At 57.1% G+C, this 9,418-nt stretch overlaps 1 long non-coding RNA gene across 1 annotated transcript; it reads right to left on the reverse strand.

Annotated features, from left to right (window-relative positions):
• Window positions 1-1,009: 1,009 nt before the first annotated feature.
• On the reverse strand, window positions 1,010-7,662 carry LOC103601373. The gene is made up of 3 exons (XR_551450.1): window positions 7,521-7,662; window positions 2,304-2,490; window positions 1,010-1,781 (listed from the first exon to the last, which is right to left on the reverse strand). It is a non-coding gene; the product is annotated as an uncharacterized LOC103601373 (long non-coding RNA).
• Window positions 7,663-9,418: the final 1,756 nt, after the last annotated feature.

The raw sequence follows: 9,418 nt of genomic DNA on the forward strand, positions 1-9,418 counted from the left end.
ATTCGTGAGGTTAGGACTTTTACAGTCTCCATTTGAGAGACGGGGAAACTCAGGCCCAGGGAAGGGAAGAGTGCTTCCCAAAGTCATGCTGGGTAGGAGGTTGAGTTTAGAGTCAGGACTGGAACCCAGGGTGGAGTCGAACATTTTCATTAGTTTGATTTCTATCCATCAGTCTCAAGCAGCTGTTGGCAAACTTTTACGTGAAAAGTTAGATAGCAAATATCTTTGGTTTTGAGGGCCAGGCAGTGCCTGTCATGACTACTCAACTCTGCTGTTGCAAAAAGCCACCAAAGACAACACATAAAAGAATGGGTGTCGTTTTGTGCCAATAAAACTTTATTTACAAAGGGCCGGCCTGGTGGTGCACTGCTACAGTGCGCCGCTTGGGAGCGCGGTGGCGCTCCCGCCGAGGGTTCGGATCCCACATACAGACCGGCCGCTCACTGGCTGAGCGAGGTGCAGGCGCAACACCGAGGGTTGCGATCCCGTTGCCGGTCCCGGTCCGGTATGGGCGCGACACTGAGGGTTGCGATCCGTTGCCGGTCATGAAAAAAAAGACAAAAAGGAAGAAAAAAAAAAAAACTTTATTTACAAAAATGGGTGATGGGCAAGATTTGGCCCCTGGGCCATAGTTTGCTGACTACTGATTTAAATGTTTATCAGGGTCTTACTGGGTGCCAAGACCTGTTCCAGGCACTGGATGGACAGATGTGCAAAAACATGAAAAAGTACAACTTCAGACAATGATGAAACAAAAAACAGGATGGTAGGAGGGCAGCGGGTGGGAGGGGAGAAGGGAAGGAAGGCTTCACAGAGGAGGTGTCCTGCAGCCTTGAAGATACCAGAGAAGGTGCTCCAGGCAGAGGCACAGCAGGTGCAAAGGCCCTGGGGCAGGGCCAAGCCTGGCGTGTGGGAGGAACAGCAAGGAGGCCCGTGTGGCTGGAGCAGAGTGAACGAGGGGGCGAGACGGAGGAGGGGAGGGCAGGGAGGGGACGGGGCCGTCAGGCAGGGCCTGTGGACTGAGAAGAGTGGATTTTGTCTGCAGGGCACTGGGGAGCTATGGAGAATTTAAGCCATATAGGGACATGACCTGACTCAATTCTGTTTTAGTGGAATCGCCGTGGCTGCTGGCCAGAGAGCAGATGAAGTGCAGAGGGGGTGGGAGTGGATCCAGGAAGGAGACCAGGGAGGGGCTGGAGCAGCCTCCACTGGACAGGTGTCTCCACCTGTGAGAGCCTCAGTTTCCCCATCTGTAAAATGGAGCTGACTGAACTCATTTATTCTCACAGCAAAGCAAGAGGTCATGGGGTGTGTAAAAGTGCAGGTTTCAGATCTGAGTTCTCGAGCTCCTCTACTTACCTGCTGGGTGGACGTGGGGAGGCCCCTCCTCCTCCCTGAGCCTCAGGTGCTTTGTGAGCTGCGTGGGACTTGCAATCGCCTCCTCCTCCAGGAAGCAGTGTTGATGGGGTTAGAAACAACGCAGGGCTTGCTCACCAGAAGAAGCTTCCTGGTGGATTCAGTTAGTGTCTGGGGACAGGTGGCTGCGACAAGACTGAGTGGGTTGAGCGTTACACCACTACAGGGGCCACCTTCTGGGACAGTCATATTTGGGATCAGGGAGCCTCCGCTGCCCCGTCCCTACCTCCAGGAGCAGCAGACACCCACAAGGGGCCACAGGCAGCCAGGCCAGGAGTTGGGGGCAGGGGCAATTCCAGCCAGTCCCTCATCCATCCCGCTACAGCTGCTGGCCAAGGACGTGACCTTTCTCCCAGATCCTGGAGCTGAGTAATTGTTACCGGAAAAATCAGTCAGCCAGCTGGGTGGCCACAGCCCTATCCTCCTGGGGACTCAGGCATGGCCCCCAGCCTGGCTACTAGAGCAGAGGGTGCCAGGACTGCCCGTGCCATACAAGAGTTCCATGCCACCCACCTGGCGAGGCCAAGGTGCCTCCTCCCCGTCACACCCCCACCCCCCCTGCATCCAACTCCCCCCAAAGCAGGTGCCCTGAAGTGACATGCTCAGTTCCCACCCTCAGGGGCCCAGAAAGCCCTGAGAGGTGGGTAGAGAAGACCTAGCGTCCCTGGCCACCCCTCTGTGTTTCCTTGGGCCCTGGTCTTGGAGGAGCAAGTCGGCAGCTCAGCCAGGAGTCTTTGCCATCAAGCAGGGCTACATTCGAATCTCGGCTCGGTTGCTTTTTTGCAGGGTGGCCCTGCGCAGGTCACTCCCCCTTTCTGAACCTCAGTTTCCACTTCTGGAAAATGGGTGCAATGAAACACCACCCCTTCCTGGTTTGTGAGGCTTACATGCGAGACCACGATGCTGAGCACAGAACGTGGTCCGGAGAGGCCGCTCAATACATGTGTAGGGTTCGGCCATCCGGTCTCAAAATACACACGGAGCACACGGCGCACCCTCTGTGTGCCGGCCCTGTCCTGGATGCTGGAGACACAGCAGTCAACGAGACGCAGCAGGACACCTGTGCTGGAGGAGCTTGAATTCCAGAGAGGGAGACACACAGTACATGAAAAACAACATATAAACGTCAGGGAATGATGACCGCTACGAAGAGAAACGCAGCCTTCATTAGATTTTATGATCGTTGTGAGCGTGGCTGTTGGTACCTAGTTGATAGTATTTATAGCCTCAATTGGAGCTTCCACAGCCATCCAAGGCATGCAGTGATTTAGCACTGACTGTTTACCAGGCTCCAAACACATAACTCCACTAACCCACTTTCCAGAAGAGAAACTGAGGTTTCGGATTTGCTCGAGGTTGCCAGCCAATCATGCAGGCAGAGCCGGGAGCGGATCTGGCAGGTGGCATGATTCCTGGACCCACCCACCCCCACTCCCTGGGCCAAGCTGGCACCATCCCAGCTGAGCTTCCCAGCAGGGGATCAAGAAGCACCTGGCCTTGGGAGGGAGGGAGAGAGGTGGCCACAGCAGGCATGGGGACTGACCAAGGAGGGAGCAGGGTGCCCGCCCCCGCCCCCACGGCTGCCCGGGAAACGCCAGAGCCTAATCCTGGCTCAAGGGGACACGTTGTACCAGAGATTATATAAACCGACCTCTCCCTTTGTTTGTTTAATTCTTTCAAGCTTTTCCCCTCATCTGTCACTCTTTAATCACCCTGTTAATGAGGCTGGGGGTGGGGTGCTCTGGGTCAGGCCTCTTCAGGAGGGGGGTCTGCAGCCCAACCCCCCGCCCTGGCCAGCCTATCCCTTCCCCCCCAGCACACACCAGGTCCAACTAGTGGAAGGCACGTCTGAGAGATGGCAGCCCGAGGCTGAGACCAAGGGCACCGGGGTCAGGCTCCAACCCCGCCATGACTGCTTCTCCACTCTCTGCCTCAGTTTCCTCCTCCAGGGTGTCGAGGACAAGGCCATGAGAGAAAGCATGGGACGTCATAAGCACAGTCAGCAGGGGCTGGTTTCTATGATTATGCCCACCCCGCCTGCACTGGGGGCACCTGGGGCAGTTCATTCACTCTCAGGACAGCCCTGGGACACGGTGATCGTGGTGGCCCTGGACCTCCCCAAGACTTGGTGTTTCCATCTGTGAAATGGGAGGCCCACATGAACTTCCCTGCCACCTGATCCTCGGGGCAATCCCCCCAGGGAGGCCTGAGTTCAAATTTCGTCTCCTTCTCTCCCTGCTGTGCCCCCGTGCCTCAGTTTCCCCATCTGTAAAGTGGGGTTCATAACAGTGCCCCCATCCTCCACAGTCCCTGAGAGGGTTCAACGTGCTAATCCTTATAAAGCATTTAGAGCAGGCCCCGGCACACATTAACATATACGTGTCTGCCAAGTGAAAGAAAGTGAGAACCAAAAAAACAAGTCAATCAATAAACACACCAGGCCCATTGCACAGATGGGCAAATTGAGGCCGATGTTCACAAAGCATGTGAGGGGCAGGGCTGGGAGCTGAGAAACCAAGTCAGGCCCTCCTGGCCTCGCCCCCCTCGCAGAGCCCAGTGGAAGCAGGCCCAGTGGGCCCGGGTTCAAATCCTGGCCAGGTGGCCTCAAGCTAGTGACTCTTGTGCTCTGAGCCTGTGTTTCCCCTTCTGGTAAGACTGAACGAGATGGCTCAGGGTGGGTGGCAATGTCGGGGTGCCCAGCCACTCCCACACTTTACATAACCTGTGGCACCTCCGGAAATCAAAGTGCCAACGACTCCCTCCCGCAGTAACTGACTCCCTCCCTTTGTAACCGACTTCCTGTCGTTACCCACCCACCTTGGGTACCAGCCACCCGCTCCCCACCACAGCAGCAGAGGGGTCCAATCCCTAACCCCAGAGTTTCCTCCCCAAGGGAAGCCCGCCACCCCCCAGTCAACCTGCTATGTGACCCTGGGCTAGTGTCCAGTCAGCTCTGGCCACGGTTGGCCTATCTGGACGTGTCCCTGGTTGCTGGGGCATGGCCAGCCTGCTGGCTGCCCTCTACCTGTGGCTGGAGGGCAGAGGGCAAAGGCCAAGGAGCCCTCTTTTCAGATTGACAGAAGCAAGACTTGCCCCCCACCTTACGGAAGGGAAATTTCCAATTCAGCAGGACTTTCCAGAGCAGCCGGCAGGGCGTGGGGGGCTGCCCTGTGATGCAAGAAGACCCCAGCCCTGCCCTGGAGGGGAATGTGGAGGGTTGGGGAGGAAGTCTCTGGGGTCACACCACCTGCCAGCAGGACAGCTGGCAGATAATGACAGCCACCATCATTCATATGACTGTCTCATTTTACCAATGGGTAAACTGAGGCAAAGAGCAAGGCCACCACCTGCCCAAGGCCACATGGTCTGTAAGTGGCAAAGCCAGGACTTGAACTTCCAAAGGCCTGACTGCTGGGGCGTTGTGAGGAGGGGGGTCTGAAAAGGAAGCCTCAGTGGGCTTAGTGGGTTTGGCGATCTTTTTTTTTTTTTTTTTGTCTTTTTCCGTGTCCGGCAACGGATCGCAACCCTCAGTGTCGCCCCCGTACCGGACCAGGACCGGCAACGGGATCGCAACCCTCGGTGTTGCTCCCGCGCCTCGCTCAGCCAGTGAGTGGGAACCGGTCTGTATGTGGGATCCGAACCCTCGGCGGGAGCGCCGCCGCACTTCCCAAGCGGCGCACTGTAGCAGTGTGCCACCGGGCCGGCCCGGGTTTGGCGATCTTAACACCACCCCTCACCAACACCACCCCCCATCTCTGCACAGAGGTGGATGCCCCGCCAGGCATGTTAGCAAGTTCCTCTTTGGCACATGGAGAAACTGAGGCCTCTAAAGAGAAGAGCTCCTCCAAGTTCATACAATACAATGTGAGACGCTCAGCCTGGTTGGGCGGTAACTCCCACCCTGTGCCATCCTGGCACCCCTGGGCCTCAGTTTCTCCATCTGAAGGGAGAGATGCCAGGAAGATGTGAGAGGCTGGCACAGGGGCCTGGCGTGTGTGGGCAAGCCGGGGAGTTCCAGGCGGTGCCCACACCCGGGTGCCCGCACCACACCCGCCGGGCAGAGGGGCTGGGGCGGAGGCCTTCCCCGATCACTTCCACAGAGGCCTGGGACCAACTCCGCTGACTTGCTCCATGGTCTTCCTGCTGTCCCCTGGACATGCCAAGCTTGGTCTCACTTCCGGATCTTTGTCCAAAGTCACACTAAAGCAAGTGACACAATCAGGGTCCCAACCCAGCTCAGCCTGACTCCAGAGCCCTGCTCTTTCCACAACATCTGGAGGATTTCAAAGAACTCAGGGCTCCGGCTCCCTAGCCAGGAATCCTGATGCCTGTGGGCAAATGGCTGCATCATCTGGAGCCTCAGTTTCCCTGTGTGTGTCACAAGGGTCATCCCTCGCCTGCTCACTGCTCTGCTCTATTTCAAGAGTGTGAGATGTGTCCAGAGAGTGAAAAAAGTTCGGTAAATTTCTTGCTTCACAAATCGCCGACCTGGGAAGTGCTGCAGGTTGTCTTGCCTTAGTCCCTCTTGCTGCTTTGGTTCCAGTTTGGAAGATTGAGAGGGAGGGTACCAGGGATGAACCCAAAGAGGCCCTGAGCCACACCCTCAATAAGTCCCACCTCCTGGGAGGGTTGGGGGGAGCAGCCGGGGACCTGACTTGGCAGAAACACAGGCAGCAGCCTCTACGCATAACTTGGCTCCCACCAAGAAGCCCTGCAAGGCCTGGGTGCGAGTCCAAGATGACCTGGTTACATTGGCCACCAGGCAGAGGACAGAGTGTCCAGAGGTAGGACTGGGGCATTGACATGCAGAGTGTCTGAGTTGGCCTCAGGTTCAATGTGTGACTACGAGCCTCAGTTTACTCATCTGTAAAATGGGGTGAGGAGACATGGCTGCATCGGGAATTGTGAGATTAGACTCAGGCAGGAGTGTCGTAGGTGGTCCCTGGCACATCATAGTTGCGCGATAAACTTGTCAGTGTCCCCACCTCCCAATGCCATCATTAAGATAAATGAAGCCCACCCTATAAGGTTCTGGTGCAAGGGTAGCAGGTCAATAAACGTTTGTTGGGTAAATAATAATAATTACGCAGCTCGGTCCTTGCACACAACGTCTTCCAGTTTCCAGAACTGCTGGACTTCCACAGCGGGGTTTCTCAGCCTCGGCACTGGGGACATCTGGGCCAGTGTCCAGTGTTTTTGTGTTGAAGCCTGTGCTGTGCACTGTAGGGTGTTGAGTAACATCCCTGCCTCTATCCACTAGATGCCAGCAACAACTTCTTCCACCCGCCCCCAGCTGTGACAACCAAATATGTCCCCAGACATTGCCAAGTGTTCCATGGGGGAGGGGGCGGTGAATCATCCTGCCGAAAACCACTGTTGTACAGTCTTGTTATAGATCAAAGTTCTCGTATAGCAAAGAAGAGAATTAAGGCTCAGAGAGGGTCAGGGACTGGACCAGGGTCACACAGCATGTGGAGGTGGAGCCAGCTCCTGCTGCAGCCCCAGGCGCCCGCGCTGGCCATGATTCTGGGCACACCTGGGGAGGGGTGGGTAGTCAACACCGCCAGTCGGGCCAGTGTTCCAGGAACTGGCAGAAGGGGCCCAAGGCATGCCACAGTTGCAAAATCTGAGGGCGGCATGCTTGCATGCCTGGGCAGTTGCCATTGCTTCAGCCCTGCGGGCACGCCAAGCAAGAAAAAGCAACTCAGAACTGGGCACCAGGACAAACGGTGGAATCCCAGGCATGGGAAGGGCAACTAGAACGAAGGGCCCCATCAGAGACTGTGGTTGGTGTGCAGCCAATCAGAAGATGGCTGGATATGTCCTGGCCAATGAGATTGCCCCTCTGAGCCAGGCCCCACATCCGGGCAATGCCCATTGGCCCAATAAAAGGGTCTGGGGTGGGTCGCTTTCCCAAAACTTCGCTCTTTGTTGGTTGCTTGTGTTCTTCTGCTCGTGCATCATGATATGGGGGCCTAAGGGTTGATTTTAGAGAGCTCCCTGCTCGGATATGACGCCTTGGACTGTTACCACCCTATAGAGCCAGAATAATGCTTAAAAAACATTCAAGAAGTCATTCTAATACACATTTATTGAGCACCTACCATGTGCCAGGCATTGAGAAGTGAAGATGACAGGCAGATGTAGAGGACAAGCCACACCGAAGGAAGAGTGATCCAGTAGAGGACACAGCACGTGCAAAGGTCCTGGGGCAGGACCGAGCCTGGCGTGTGGGAGGAACAGCGAGGAGGCCCCTGTGGCTGGAGCAGAGAGAGGAGGGGGAGGGGACGGGGCAGGTCAGGCAGGCCTGTTGGGCTTTGTTATTTTGAGGGTGACAGGGAGCTATGGTGGACTTTAGACAGGGGAGAGATGTGATGTGCCACCTACAGTCTAGGGGATTTGGCGCAAGGTCCTTTCCCTCTTGAGCCTCAATCTCCTCATCCGTCTAATGGGGGAGTGATAACGCCTGCCTGGGGAGCTGAGGCAAAGGTAAACAAAGGACCCTGCACGCAGCTGGCACATAGTAGGTACATGTCTTCCACTAAAGTCCAGCCCCCATCATGACCTGTCTGGACAGGCGTGTGTGGTCCCTGGTCTCCAGGCTCCTGTCCTCACCCTCCCCTCCCGTCCCCACAGTCTGTCCTCCCTGCAACAGCCAGAGGGCGCCTGTGAGCCCCTGAGCCAGGTCTGGTCCTTCCTCTGCCTACAGCCCTCCATGGCTCCCACCTTCCTCAGGGGAAAAGCCTAAGTCCTCCCACAAAGCCCTTCATGACCTGCCCGTCCCCTCCCTGCCGTCCCCCTCCCTCTCTCCCCCTCGCTCACTCTGCTCCAGCCACACGGGTCTCCTCGCTGTTCCTCCACCACACCAGGCTCGGTCCTGCCCCAGGACCTTTGCACGTGCTGTGTCCTCTGCCTGAACGCTCTTCCCCCAGATCTCCCCATGGCTCCTCCGTCGCCTCTTTCAATTCTCAGCTCCTTAAGATTGCATCTTCCAAGCCTGCCCCCCAGTCCCCCTCCCCCGCCCCCTCCCCCCAGTATTCACCACCACCCGACGCACACCCTACATTTCACTTCCAGATCTTGCTCATGGTCTGTTCCCCGCGGCCGGATCATCTGCTCCATGAGGGCAGGAATTCTGTCTCCTTCGTTTCCCGCTGCAGCAGCCCCAGAGGCCAGAACAGTGCCTGGCACACAGCAGGTGCTCGATAAATGTTGATGGATGCTTTAATGAAAGGTGGCTAATAATTACCTTTATCCACCTTGCCCAGCATTCTAGCTCAGTCCCTGTCGCCTTCTTTTACCCTTCCTCACACCACTCCGGCCCCACCCCTAGCCCTGGGGAACCCCAGGGGATCATCAGGCTGGCGGGGGAGCAGGTGGGGGAGAAGTGGGCAGGAGACCCCAGCCCCTGGAAGGCGTGGCCGGGGCTCCCCGCAGGCTGGCCCCACCTCCAGCAGCCTTCAGCCCATTGTCACGCTGACAGTCATTTACATGCTCATATGATTTTCTTCCTGAATTAAAGGAGTGGGCAGTAAACCAGGCGGTGGCCGTATTTGTGTTTGGGGGGATGTTTTGAGGCCCTGCCGAGCCTTTGCCAAGGTTGGCCAGGCCTCAGTCTAGCCAGCTTCAGAGGTCTCCTGCCGGGGTCCTTCCAGGGAAATGGCAGAGAAGAGTCTATGGGGCGGGGGGGGTGCAGACTTGTGGCGGGGTCTCAACCCCCCACCCAGCTTGGAAGCTCAGCTCGGACCCTCTGGGGGTGACAGGGGAGGCCCGGGCAAGCCCCTCCCTTCCTCATTTCTGGCTCAGGGTCCCCTCCTGTCAGCTCCAGTCTCTGCCAACGAAACCCCAGCGCTGAGGTTTTCAATGATGAACAGATGGTCACAGGCCGAGCAGGGCGGGGACTGAGCTGAGCATTGGAGGGGACCAAGGTCCCGGGAGAAATCCTGCTGCCCTCCAGAAGGGAAACTGAGGCAAGGAGCCCCTCTGTGCCACTGTGCCTGGA

This window comes from Galeopterus variegatus, unplaced genomic scaffold (genome assembly GCF_000696425.1).
Source record: "Galeopterus variegatus unplaced genomic scaffold, G_variegatus-3.0.2 Scaffold3708, whole genome shotgun sequence".
NCBI classification, from domain to species: Eukaryota; Metazoa; Chordata; class Mammalia; order Dermoptera; family Cynocephalidae; genus Galeopterus; species Galeopterus variegatus.